This window comes from Ctenopharyngodon idella, chromosome 20 (genome assembly GCF_019924925.1).
Source record: "Ctenopharyngodon idella isolate HZGC_01 chromosome 20, HZGC01, whole genome shotgun sequence".
Lineage (NCBI taxonomy): Eukaryota > Metazoa > Chordata > Actinopteri > Cypriniformes > Xenocyprididae > Ctenopharyngodon > Ctenopharyngodon idella.
The window spans coordinates 24,540,599-24,554,006 of NC_067239.1; the positions used below are offsets into that span (position 1 = coordinate 24,540,599).

The window sequence follows — 13,408 nt, forward strand, 5'->3', positions numbered from 1 at the left end:
TTAAACACGCTCTCTGTGTGATGTATATCTTAAACTCAGGCTCGTTCTGATTGCAACAGACAGTGCTGCCTGAGAACGAGTGAGGAAACTGTGTGACGCTGGTGTCTGGAAGGCGATGTGAGCACTAAAAATAGCAGGGCAGAAAAACCACTGGTATTTATAGCACTTGAAACATTAACTTTTGGTTCATTTTGTTTTCATAATTCTTCCATGCCTGACACAGGAAAGTATGTGTTCACAAACCAAGACAAACCATGAGTTGAACTCCTCAGTTACTGTTGCACTAAAGCAGTGATTTTAATTGTATAGCAGGCTTGTCAGGCATTGTTTCCTACAGCAACATGCACAACAAAATTTCTGCCAAATTATGTATATTAGTGAGGCTTTTAGAATAATGACACAGAAACTACAGATACTGCTGACACTCCTATAAGTACAAGTATTGTAATTCAAGTACAATAAAGGCCCCGATATACTTCAAACAAAATCGAAGAACGAACTGATGTGACGTCATTTCGAACAAAATCAGGCCAAAACGGAGTTCGTTTTGGGAGTTCGAAACGGCTTGCCAAAGCGAACTCTCAGGAAAAGTTTGCTCCAGCTGCAAAACACCTTCATACTACTATTGGTCTGTGACGATAACGTAATAGGAGGTGTGCGCTGAGGCTCCGCCTTCTTTCACGTGGAACTGTTCATTTCGTCTGTAGAGTTTGTTGAGGTAAGAGCTCCGCGGGTGAAAACATGAACACACTGGATAGCCGCTTTATAGTACAAAATGAAGTTGTGCTTCTGATGAAATGAGGCACTGACACTGTTTTTCATGTTTAATACTGTAAAGCTGCTTGCTTTTAAGCAATCTATTGAATAAAATGCCATATAAATAAACGTGACATGACTTGAGAGTGTCATACTGGAGTGCTAATTTGCAGAGCTGGTGCTAACATACCCATGTTATTATGATCAGATGCTTTTCTTATGCTTTCTATAAAAAATGCCGTTTTTGTGTTTATTTTGTTACTGAGAGGAAAGCGTGCAACACATTTTTACATATTCATCTAACCATCGATCTCAGCAGTGTGGGCGGCGTCAGATGTTCGATTACAGTATATCGCTGCTCACGTATTTCGAACTTCGTTTTACCCCTAAACGAAGAACGAAAAAGAACTTCTTTTGACGTATATCGGTGCCTTCAGCCATGACTGACAGGCACTTTTTTTTTTCTTTTTTTTTTTGGTCTTCGGGTGCATGTCAAGACAGTATGAGTACCGCATTGAGTTCTATTTTGCTGCTTATTGCACTTAACTCTTTTTAACATCAAGCACTTTATTTTCTCATTCATGCATGTTTCTTAATCACTCTGAAGTGTCAATAAATTTAAGTAGTACTGCGCTGCATGGATATTTACCAATATAAACAATACAGAAAAACCTCTATTGATAGACATGGCTATCACGGCTATATCGTCGCCGTGATACATACTTTCATACCGTCCACCCCTATTACTCATGCTTTTCCCCACTTTTTTTCCTGACTTTCGTGACATGATGGATTTTTGGGTGGCGAGATATCTACTGAATGAATTGCATAATCTATGTTTTAAAGGCATGTTAAAAATACATTGAATCATATTTTTAGAGGCAAATGGATGTGCTTACAATTTGAGAGCACATGTGTGGGACACATACTGTGAAGAGGATAAGAGCAGTGCCTCCATTCACAGCAAATCCATCAGAATTTGGAATAGCATGACTAAGTCATATTACATAAACCAACAGAGGTTATGACATGAAGTCCCTGTGCTCTCTTCTACTGGTACCCTGTGAATCTACAGTAAGTCCTGTTCTACACACGTAGCTCAAAACATTTTTTTCAACCACCCCATGTTTTTAAATGGTTATGAAACTTGTTTATGCCCAAAGATTATTGTGATCCTTGCATGGCTGAGATCAGTACGCTGCTGTCTGCTGTCCCACTCATCTTCCTGCCCCATTTTAACACACAAAGTGTAGGAGGTTCGTAGCCTGGGGCCACAGCAAGGCCTCCACACTGGATGCACAATACCAGTATAATAAAGAACATAAAAACTTTTATGAAGACACTTGCTCATGAATAAAAATACACCGCCTAATCTAATGCAAGGATTATGCATTTTACAGTTCTGCTGTCAGATTCCAGTGAGAGGATTAACATCAGTCTTCTCAAAGTCTGTTTGTCAAGGAGTGCTGCATGGTGCAGCAGTCCTAAAAGGATTTGGAGAGGTATTATGTCACATTCTAAGCCATTTGGATATCCTTTTCACTTGAAGGGAGACTCCCTGTCTTTTTTAAGTGCCATCACATTTAAAGCCATTATGCAGTGGAAATGCCTAATCTCCCAGAAGTTCACCACAGGACACTGCAAGACTGCAAACAAATAAATATATAAATGAACAACTAAATAAAGAATAAAATAAAAGCAGACCTAAAAAAAAAAAAAAAAAAAAAAAAAGTATTTTGCCAAAGTATGTTCTTAAAATATTCTGAGTCATGCTCTTTAACAGGCATTGTGATTATCAGCTGCCTAGTGGTTTAGCTCCTGCCAAAGTTACAGGGTTATAGCAATAAACAACTAGAGTAATTCAGTCAAGCTTGTCCATTTACCGCTCCCCACCTTTTAAAGGGATGGTTTTGCAGTCCAAAGCCCTTATGGTGTGATATGCTGGTTTAAGTACAAAGAACTGCAAATTCAGTAGTTCAAATGACTCGATAAAGAATTAGGAGATATGTATGTGACTGTAGTTTACATACTTAAGCTAATGGACTCTTTGGAGGCAGACAGTGTTACTAGATCATGTAGTTCACTGAGGTGCACCTGGACACCGAGCGGTATGTTCCAGAGATTGGGTTCCACCTTTTGTCTACTCCCCCATGACATCACAGCCATGATGCTGGGGAGGTAGACAAGCCAGATCTCATTGCCCTGAGTCCAAAGTGGGACAATTTTTTGTTCCTTGTAGGACAGACACTGAATAATTCAACAAGCTGCTAATTGTTTCAATTCAGTGGTTATAGAGGTTATAGTGACAAACTCCTACCGCTAAAACAATTGTGGTAATTCCCTTAAACTTATTTGTATTTGTCTTGTTGTCATACTCTAAATTTTGCTTACACCTTGCTTGGTTGTCTCAAGAGGAACTTTACTGCCATAAGGGAATTTCAAGTGCGCACGAATACCACTACTCTTGCAGAGGAGGAGAGGTTGCTAAGTTGATTTTTCCACGGCCCTTGTTCCAGCTATCCCAACTCATTAGTGATGGAGGCAACTTTTACTACTCCAACTGAGCTTTATCATCTGGCACAGAGCAGATAAGAATGAGTATGAAAATAGATTGAAGTAAAGACACCACAATAAAGTCTTCTGTTTTAAAGGAACTGGCACATGTCTTTTCAAAGCAATTATTCAAGCAACCTCGACTGCATGCTGGAAGGATCTCAATAGCTGTTCTTTTATTTAACTTCCTATAACTGAAAAAAACCCACCGTCCGTTTGCTCACATAAAGGAAATTTCTGAGACAATCCTGAATTATGGCCCACTAATGCTATCCTCACATTACCTTTTCCTTCACTCGCACAGAACTTTTGTCTTTGCAGTTTATCTCAGCTCTCCGCAAGATTCACCTTTTGCTCATCCAGCAACTTTTACGGTGTGATTTTGGTCTGTGTTAGCAGGACCAGAGGATGTATCACCCAAAATGTGTGTGAGTCAGCCCCCTGGAGTGTCATACTGACTCCTCATTAAGACTCCAAAGTTGAATCTTGGGCAGGCGACTCATCCAACTCCACATGCAGCCGGGTGAGAGGCCAGCGCAGAGACACAGGCCTGCTAAAATCATGTCCAGATGGTCAGCATAGGGGAGTTCTACACATCGGCAATATCACAATCACATTCCAAGGGCACAGGACTTCCATAACTCACTACTCAACAATAGCTACAATGCCTTCTGAAAGTAGGAAACAATGCCTTCTGAAAGTAGGAAATAAAAGGATTGATAGGATTTCATAAAAAGGCCGATGTACTTGCAGGTCGTTTTTTTTTTTGTTTTTGTTTTTTTTGAAGAAGAAGAATCACACCATTGCATACAAAAGGAACTATTACACTTAATGGCAACCAGTTTGAAATAACTTCCCTCTGTAAACTCTTTCTTATCACAAAATGAGGCAGAAATTATATTATTTTATGGTATTCTATACAGTGATAAAGACATTGCAAATATACATTATCCTTATGAAAATACCCAAGATGTCTTGAAGAACACAGATAAACCATATACTGTCGCAATGGTGTGTTAATCCTCTTCATGTTTAATCAGTCAAAATTAGGGGTGTAACGATTCACTCATTTTCTCGATGCATCGATTATAAATCCTGACGATGCATATGCATCGATCTTGAAACATTTTTTTTGTTTTCGTTAATTTCGGTCAATAATCAATGTAAAATGTTAAGAATCGGATTAACTACGATTCTATAGCGATTCAGTGCTTTAAAATATATAAATATTAAATTTCTACATGCGCGAATTGATGGAGACATTGTGCGCTGTCATTCGCACCCTCACAGCTCTCCTTTACAGATACGCGCTGCACTCTTTACTGCCTTTCACTGGATTGCTCTCGCTCTCCGTCCGTAGCTCTCATTGACACATTTTGAGAAGCCCATGTTTGAGCTCTCCTCAGGACGGCCACTGCTATTCACATGAGCAGATGACAGCTCTCTAGTATAATAACAATAGTCCTGAGTCACAATGCTCAAGCCATTGATAAAGCTGCCAGGTCATTGGGTGGTCACTACTGTTGAAATAAAACGCTTTTATTGCGTGAAAACGTCACCGTTATTTTCTATAAGATAAAATACTCAAGTTTTACGGAAATGGGTCATACCGTTGACATTACCTGAGCAGTTTAAGTAACGTTAAAACCCTGCTTATTCAAGGGCGCGCATTTATTGCACAGACGGAGCAAACACATAATGTAAGTGTCTAAATGCATATGCTCACTTCCAATGAATAAATGAAATTTAACTTAATGTCGTTAAACTGAATGTGCGAAGGAAACATCATTAAGAACTAACATGAACAAACATTAACAATGGACAAAAGGTTGCTGTGTAATTCTCACCCTGACTAAGACACATTGAGGGAAGCATTTCAATAACCCTATGAATGCATATTAAAATGGAGAGTTGAATCGAATTAATCGAATCGCATCGAATTTGAATGTGAATCGTCTCGAATCGAATCGTTCTGAATTTGCAAAAATCGTTCTTGAATCGAATCGAACACCTATGAATCGTGAATCGAATCGATTCACTGTCTACCCAAAGATTCACAGCCCTAGTCAAAATGTCTATATCTGCATTTTATTCAGCTACAGTGTGCAATATCTGGATGTCTTTGTCCATATTAGGGATTTCCTGGAACGTCCTAAGTTTCATTTCTCCTATGAATTTCACTTGTGGACTTTCTGCGCGATTGCGCCCTCCAGCGTCGAGTATGAATGAAACCGATCTTACGTGTGAGAGTTTAGCGTTCCATAATGCTCACATCACCCTAATTTGGGTAAAAATAGAAAAACATTCAGGTATATCACGACAACCCTAGTTCAGACAGATAAACCAGTCTTTGAAAGCTATATGGAGGAGAGGAAAAAGCCATTAAAGCAAAGGGGAAGTATTTTTAAAACTCTGTACTGGAGAGCCTGAACATTTATGTGTGCACTGGAGAGAGAAAGCATGCGTGGGAAGCATCTACAGCCATCTCGAGACGGGGTGAGGAGAGTGGGTGACTGTTCCTGTGTGGGTGGAGAAGGCATGAATACCATGCAGGGTTATGGTGCTGATGAATTGCGTTATGAAAGGGGCTTCAGTTACACAACCCAGCCCATCTAATTCTCTGCCTGTGTGGGCCGAGAGGGATGGCAGTGCTGCTGTGATCCGTGCGCAGCCGGAAACGAGGTGCATACAACCCTTCAAGACATTTGGTCGAATGCGTAATTATCTAGCAGCTGTGATGCCAGCAACTCAGCGAGAGTGAAAGAGTGAATGTACCGGAAAAATCAAGCATCAACAGACTCACATTCATAGAAATGATGGGCAATTCTTTCATAAGGACAATATCACGGCATAAAGAAGAGGGAGAAAACGCTCGCTCGCTCTGATTAGTTTTGAGATACGGCAGCGGAAAGGACACATTATCCATTAGCTTGTCATTATAATCATATCAATGGTGATTATTTAAATAACATCATCTGTCCAGACGGCTGCTCTCTCAACAAATTGCTATGTGCTAAAATTTGACTGGGCCTTGACATCAGTCATTAAATAAGACATTAGCACTGTCTCAGTTTGGGAAATGTTGCGATTTATCTTGATGAACAGTAACAGCAGTTAAGAAAGTGCCCAGTTATTATGTCCGCCATTTATGTCCTAATATTGAAAAAGCTACTGATATCTATTTGCTACAAGCCAACAACTACTTGAAGTGATCTGATGGGAAGCCCTGAATAAACCTATCACATTGAAACAGCGGTTCTTTCTATCTTCTTTCTCTGTCACCGAAGAGGTCTACATTGGAACAATACCACAATCGAAGTTCTGCTGTGGGTGTCGGGTCAAAAGGCAGTGCCTGCTGATAGAAAACACAACAGCTATTAAGGACAGAATAAATCCCTTTCAACATGAGGTCATGTCTAATTTAACTGCCACTCTGAAAGCCCAAGCACGAGATACTGTTACCAATCAAATTAGTGACCAGACCGTCCAGTAGAGAAAGGGGGGTCCTGGAAGGAAAAATGTACCCCGGTCTGGGATAGAGGTCTGGCCCGGGACTCTGAGGCACACCAATATGGGGCAAAGCAACGTAATTACAGGATAGCTCGATAATTGAAAACGGCACAGATGAAAACATTCTCTGTGAATAACCCGCTCCCAAAACAAGAGCTGCATATTTGTGGACTGGTGCAATGCAGGAAAACGACATGGAAGTAAATGGAGTAAAGATCATCAGCACCATGTATAGGTCATTAGATGGATTTATGACACATTCCTGGAGGCGGTGTTTAAAAACATGCCCGCCTTGCGGACTGTGGGAGGGAATGTGTGATTTGACACTAAATCTTCCTGTAGGTGCCATTGCTTAGATTGCTTAGCAAAGCGCCAACAATCCTAGGGGTTTTTCAAACTCCACAGCTGTATCTGTTTTAATGTACATGTTTCCATTTAGCCTTGGCTTAAACACAGAACACTGCCCTATGGAAGGAAAGACAGATTAAAAAAAGTGAAAAACAGGGCTTCATGTTGGTCTTAATTGTCTATGGAAAGACTGTCATATTTTCCACCGGGTAAGCTTGAAACCATTACAAGCTAGCCTTCATTAAATTTTCCACAACATTTTGCAGAAATGTCAGGAAGCAGCTGTGGAGGCACTGATTAATTGTCTTTCTTACTGGTTCCCCACTTACAACATTATGCTTCATTGAAATATATCCTTGTTTTTTTTTCACTTCCTCTCACCTACATTAGAAAGTCAACTGAAGCATGTATAAACGTAAAAGCTGTGTCCAGTTGTTGCCATTTAAAATCACAGAACCCAAAGGGAAATGACTGCCTCCAAAGGAGGTCTTCACTTGGCTCTACCTTTAAAGGGGTTTGGACACAGCTTGGATCTTGTAAACTAACACATGTCGACCCTTCCGCCACATGAAGGTCTCCCCACAGCTCACTGGACGCTAGTACATCAAAAAAAGAAGGTGTTGCACAGGACTAGCCAAAGCAAGTGGAACAGTATACCTCATAAGTATGTCCACTGCCAAAATTCTATAAAGAGGAGGTGCAAAACAAGAGAGCATCTGGAGGTTGTGATCCCGAGGTGAAACATCTGCCACAAGTGTGCCCTGGCCTCTTGGAGTAAAACAAATAAAAGACTCTAGTCACTGTCCAAGGTTAAAAGCTTAATCACTGGTGGGCGAGCAAGCACGAGTGGGACGTCTGGCTGCCACTACTCTTGAGCACCACTGAAAATAAACCGTCACTGTTGACACATCATAGAACTGTGGAAAAGATTCAATGGTCTGATCTTTGTTTTGTTGTAGAAGACTAAAGGCTGGAATACACTGCATGACCTTTGCCTAGAATTTTGCAGTCTGGACCCATTGACGATAGCTGTTCAAAGTCAGAGCCAATCTGCAGATTTTGTCCAGTGTAAGATGGGCACAGACTCTGATTTTTTTAACTTCAGACTGATTCTATTCAGTTGGAGGATATCAAACATATTTGATATTTTGAGCGATTTTAGAACACCAGCAATGAGGTGTAAATCCTTAGTCAATAAGTGTATGATGTCTACTTTTTCTCTGTAACCATTTACAAAGTCGGCAAGTGTTTTAAAATCTGTTCAGATTTTAAAAGTCGTGTAGTGTATTCCAGCCTTAAGTCTACACTATCCATCAAAAACGGACATTAAAAATTACATTTGGAGGTCTAAAAACTGGAATTGATACCAAAATAACCTTTTTAATCTTAAAACTTACTAAAGGTACTCTCATAAATATTGATGCATCTATATGATTCCACTCCCATGCTAATCAAGAGTTTTATTAGTCGTGGTAAATCAGACATCATCAGCGATGCACTTTTATCTTCCTACTGCATCTGTGAGGCATGCAACCTCAGCACAAGGTCCCGCCAGATGCACAGCCCGCAGAACATGTGTCTCCCTAACTTCTCTTTTCCACTTTTTCCATATTAAACACCTGGGTCCTTCATGGGCTCCCAGATATTCCGCATCCTGCTGTCTTTGCTCTTGTGTGGTGTGACATTGTGAACTCACCCAAAGGTTCTCTGTAAGTTTGGGATCTGCTTGTTTCTCAGGGTAAAGGCCTCACACTGCGTCCTCTGTGGTAGTCGGGTTAGGCAGGCGAAGGCTGGGCAGTGAGGTGACAAGTAAGATCCCCTGGCCAGGGTGCTGAGATTATGCAGACCACTGTAGAGACAATGAAACGAAACAAGTTTAATGATATGAGACCATATAGACACTATCAGAGTAGCTGAAGGCTCTTCATATCGAATAAATAAACTGGAACTGAGCATCTGCTAGAACAATATTTCCACTACCCTTGGAGCAAACTTGCTCTATTAATATAAATCCTCTGATGTGTTTATGCACAAACCATATTGCAATGAATAGCTTGTCTGTGGGATAATATAGGCAAAGTATTATGAGACATGGCAGTACAAATTCAAGCTGATTAAACATCAACCTTTCCTTTGACACCTGAATGGTGGTACAGTGTATCTTGCACATTATTCTCTAAAATTGTTCTTGGACTTTTGCAGTTTCATAAAATCTTAATTATATATATATATATATATATATATATAATTTAGTAAATTTAGCATGCATTTCACATCCTTTATTCTACAATGAGAAAAAAAAGATAAAAGAAAAAGCCTCTCTGACAAAGGCCTTATAGTTTTAGTTCTTAGTTAAACAATTTGTTTGGCCTTTGTAGTGCTTTTGAGGCCTGCTCTCCAAAAGCCCGTCTAGAGAAGCATGCTTCACCGTGTTTTTATGCTCCCTGTCTTGGAGTGAATGCAGCCAAGCTGTGCTCTTCAGCCTTGCAATCTAAAATGTGCCCCAGGGCTGGAGATATTACAAACACCATTATGCTGCTCTGCTGCACTAAGACAAGCTCAGCTAACCCAGAAAAACAAGACATTTCTGTGAGGTTGCATCACAATCTGCAGTGGAGCTCACCCAGGGTAAACACAGGCAACACTTCCTCTCACCCGCAAAAACAGAGAAAAAAAAAAAATCCCTTTTCACCAGAACAAACATATATCACACTGCACACCAAATCAAGACATCAGACTTTCGAAATCTTTTGATCCCAGTATAAGGAAGGTTTAGTATGTCTTCATAACAAAAAATGTTTCTTAAAAAAGGTACAAATCATCAACCTTACAGACTAGGCATGAAGTGAAGTATATTTTGGTTGATGAAATAGCTTTCAAGGACTTTGGTGCCAGTAAACCCAGAGCAGGCCCCAAAGTATATTATTAAGAGTGAATGAACAGGAACTGATACATTTACTGAACTGTGCTGGATGAACACGATTTAAAATGTGTTTTTATTGTCATTCTTTTATAACTCCAATTGTCTACCACTAAATAAACTCTAAAAACGAAACTCTATAAATTATCCAAATTGTAAGAGTGACAGTTGCTTCAAAATTCTTTCAAAAAGCAAAGATTTGTCTCTACATATGAACATTAACCCTTTCAAGCGTGAGTTTAAAATATTCTAACTGACCCCCCAGAGTGAGTTTTTTTAAGGCGACCATTATTTTAGAACGTTTGCCTTATTGTTTCCATGGCGACGCATCATGCGTGTCACGTATGCTGAACACAGCCACAATAACACTGTATTGCAGATGGATCGCTATTATTTTGTTTTTCCTTTTTTTATTTAAAATATTCACAAACTTGCTTACCATGTCATCAACTATCTGATATTTAAATTCTCAAATATGTGTAAGTGAGTGTTTTGTCGTTTAAAAACCTTTATAAATTATCTTTGTCTTGATCTATAACGCGAGATGGGCGCCGCCATCTTAGTTTGCCCCGCAGTCCTGTCAGTCGGATTTACAGAACGTGAATTCATCAGTTTCTCCCGAAATATATGCAAGTAAGTGGCTGGTGAACTAGAAGAATAATAGAGTCCATTATGTGTGTCTGATATGAATAAATGTCAGCAAATTATATTTGAATGGATTGTTATTGCTGCTTCCACTGATGTCTGACATCAGTGTGTATTTTATAAACTCTAAATGTATTGTTTTACTGGTTCTTATGCGTATTTAAATGTCTGAAACTTTAAAAGAAACATTATGTGGCTGAAAACATTGCATAGCTGTGATATATGACAAGAGCTGAGCGCGTCTGTCTCGCAGCCAAAGCGCGATAGCACAGTTTGAATCTGGCAGTTATGTGACGTCGCTGAACGTTCTAAATCCCATATGTGGGACCGTACCGCTCAAAGGGTTAAAGGGTTAGTTCACCCAAAAAACAAAATTTCTGTCATTAATTACTCACCCTCATGCCGTTCCACACCCGTAAGACCTTTGTTTATTTTCGGAACACAAATTAAGATATTTTTGATGAAATTCGAGAGGTTTCTGATCCCCCATAGAAAGCAACTTAATTACCACATTCAAGGTCCAGAAAGGTAGTTAAGACATTGTTAAAATAGTCCAAGTGACTACAGTGGTTGGCCAATACTGAGTCGGTGTTCTGACATAAAACCCGGAAGTGCTGCACTGTGTTTAGAATGTAAACAGCGTAGGAGATTGACAGGGAAGAGAAGAAATTCTTGAATAAAGCCGTTATTTTTGTTTTGTTTTTGCGCACAAAAAGTATTCTCGTCACTTCATAACACTAAGGTTGAACCACTGTAGACACAGACTATTTTAACGATCTCTTTACTACCTTTCTGGACCATGAATGTGGTACTTACATTGTTTTCTATGGTGAATCAGAAACCACTCAGAATTCATCAAAAATATCTTAATATGTGTTCCAAAGATGAAGGTCTTACGGGTTTGGAACGACATGAGGGTGAGTACTTAATGATAGTAATTTAATTTTTGGGTGAACTAGCCCTTCAAGTGAAGAAGAAGGTTTTGAACAAGTAGCTTGAATGGCTGGGCTGCACTTCCCAAAAGCATTGTTATTCGTAGATCTTCGAGACCACTGGTTCCAATGGTTTCTACGGTCTACAGTATGTAGGCTTATGATGCTTTTTGATTACTTGCTCAAAACACTTTACCAAGGAGCTCACCCACAACAGGTTGCAAGAAAAATTATTCTTACCACGGAGATGTGCTGTGATGGGGCAATGATGAGTGCTTTAAAAAAAAAGCATCCAAAATAGAGATCCAACATAGGGCTGTTAGCTAACTGAACAGGCGATGAATTGGAGATGTACAGGGTATAAATAACTGCCTGTAATTATATGCCTCCACTTTTTTCCCTGGAAATTATCATTTGAAAGTACTTGAGGACATGTGGCACATTTCGTCAAAGCTCTCATAAACTATGCTCCGTGCCACTCCACAGTGTGTGAATTAAAATGTAAAGAGTGACAAGTGAATGCATGTTTTCTATTTCAATGGTCTGAGTAATTTCTGCAAAATGATTTCAGATGAAAAAGCACCAGAAAATGTCATGCCATAAATGCGTTTCCAACCCCCTTCCCAACATCCTCACACCATTTTCTGCCTCTTTGTCTTAAATTGAATAGGATTACAGAACTGACACAGGAAATATATTATTATGAAGCTTTTTCTACACTAATCCATTTCATTTACTTCAGTGAGAGAACACAAGCCTGGTAAACCAGGAGGAAGTCCTACTTGTTCAGATGGATCTTATGTAATATAAAAAAAAAAAAAAAGCATTTAAACAATTCTTTATTTAACCATTCAAGTTTTATTTTTAATGCTTGTTGCGTGCTAAGATGTAGGCACAATGCCAGATTTGTCTTGTATTTATGTACTTCTTTGGAGAGATCTGCAGTATATGAGTCACAGAATTTGAGATACCAATTTATTCAGGCAGGTTATTGAGCACATCCTGCCCAAAAACCAAGCAGCTGAGTGTAGCATAGTGCATTACCCTTATTTACATTGACTTGGCTCTAATGTTGCACGTGGTCAGTGACCACATCCTTCGAGTAAAAATTGTCAAGGCGAAGAGCCTTCCTGTTGCCTCACTTCCACAACATTATTCAGGGTGCTAAAAAATTCATACAGAGTAATACAGGAAAGTTAGCAAGATCATTTGAGGTGGCATTAAGAAGCTAAATGTATCACGGAGGAGGAAGGGCCCTGGGGCTAGTGAAGCTGTCATCATTCTGACTCGCCACTCATCGTACCGACCCTGCAACCATGGGAACCAATGAGCACTCTGTCAGGTGCACCTGCCTCAGCCTGACACCTCCATTGCACTCAACACTCTCTTTCATTTCCTCTTGTACTCATTCTCTTTTAAATCTCTGCCCGTGTATCATATTGCATTCTCTTGCATGTCTGACGTACCATGACGCCATCCTTTCCAAAACCGAGACTCTTTTTACTTGAGGAAGTCGGTTTAATGAAGCCCAGCTGGGGACAAATAATAGGTTGAGGAGGATCTGTTGCTACCCAGAATAGAACGGCCCGACACCAGTCAAATCATCGATATGCAAAGTATTGACAGCTTTGTGAGCAAATCGTGCTAACATTAAAATGGCACTCGTGACCCTCGCAGCAACGCAAGTTCTCCTTATCTTGCTCTCTCCTCTTCCTCCATAATTAATACCATACTTTTTATTAAA

The 13,408-nt window shown here is 39.8% G+C and overlaps 1 protein-coding gene across 6 annotated transcripts in view; it reads right to left on the reverse strand.

Moving 5' to 3' along the window:
- Window positions 1-13,408, reverse strand: part of hivep2a (HIVEP zinc finger 2a) — an 82,392-nt gene that overhangs the window by 11,759 nt on the left and 57,225 nt on the right. For all 6 annotated transcript variants that reach the window (XM_051876534.1, XM_051876536.1, XM_051876532.1 and 3 more), the window contains one exon: window positions 8,864-9,016. The gene's annotated coding sequence lies outside the window, so the exon portion shown is untranslated. The remainder of the gene's footprint in view (window positions 1-8,863; window positions 9,017-13,408) is intronic.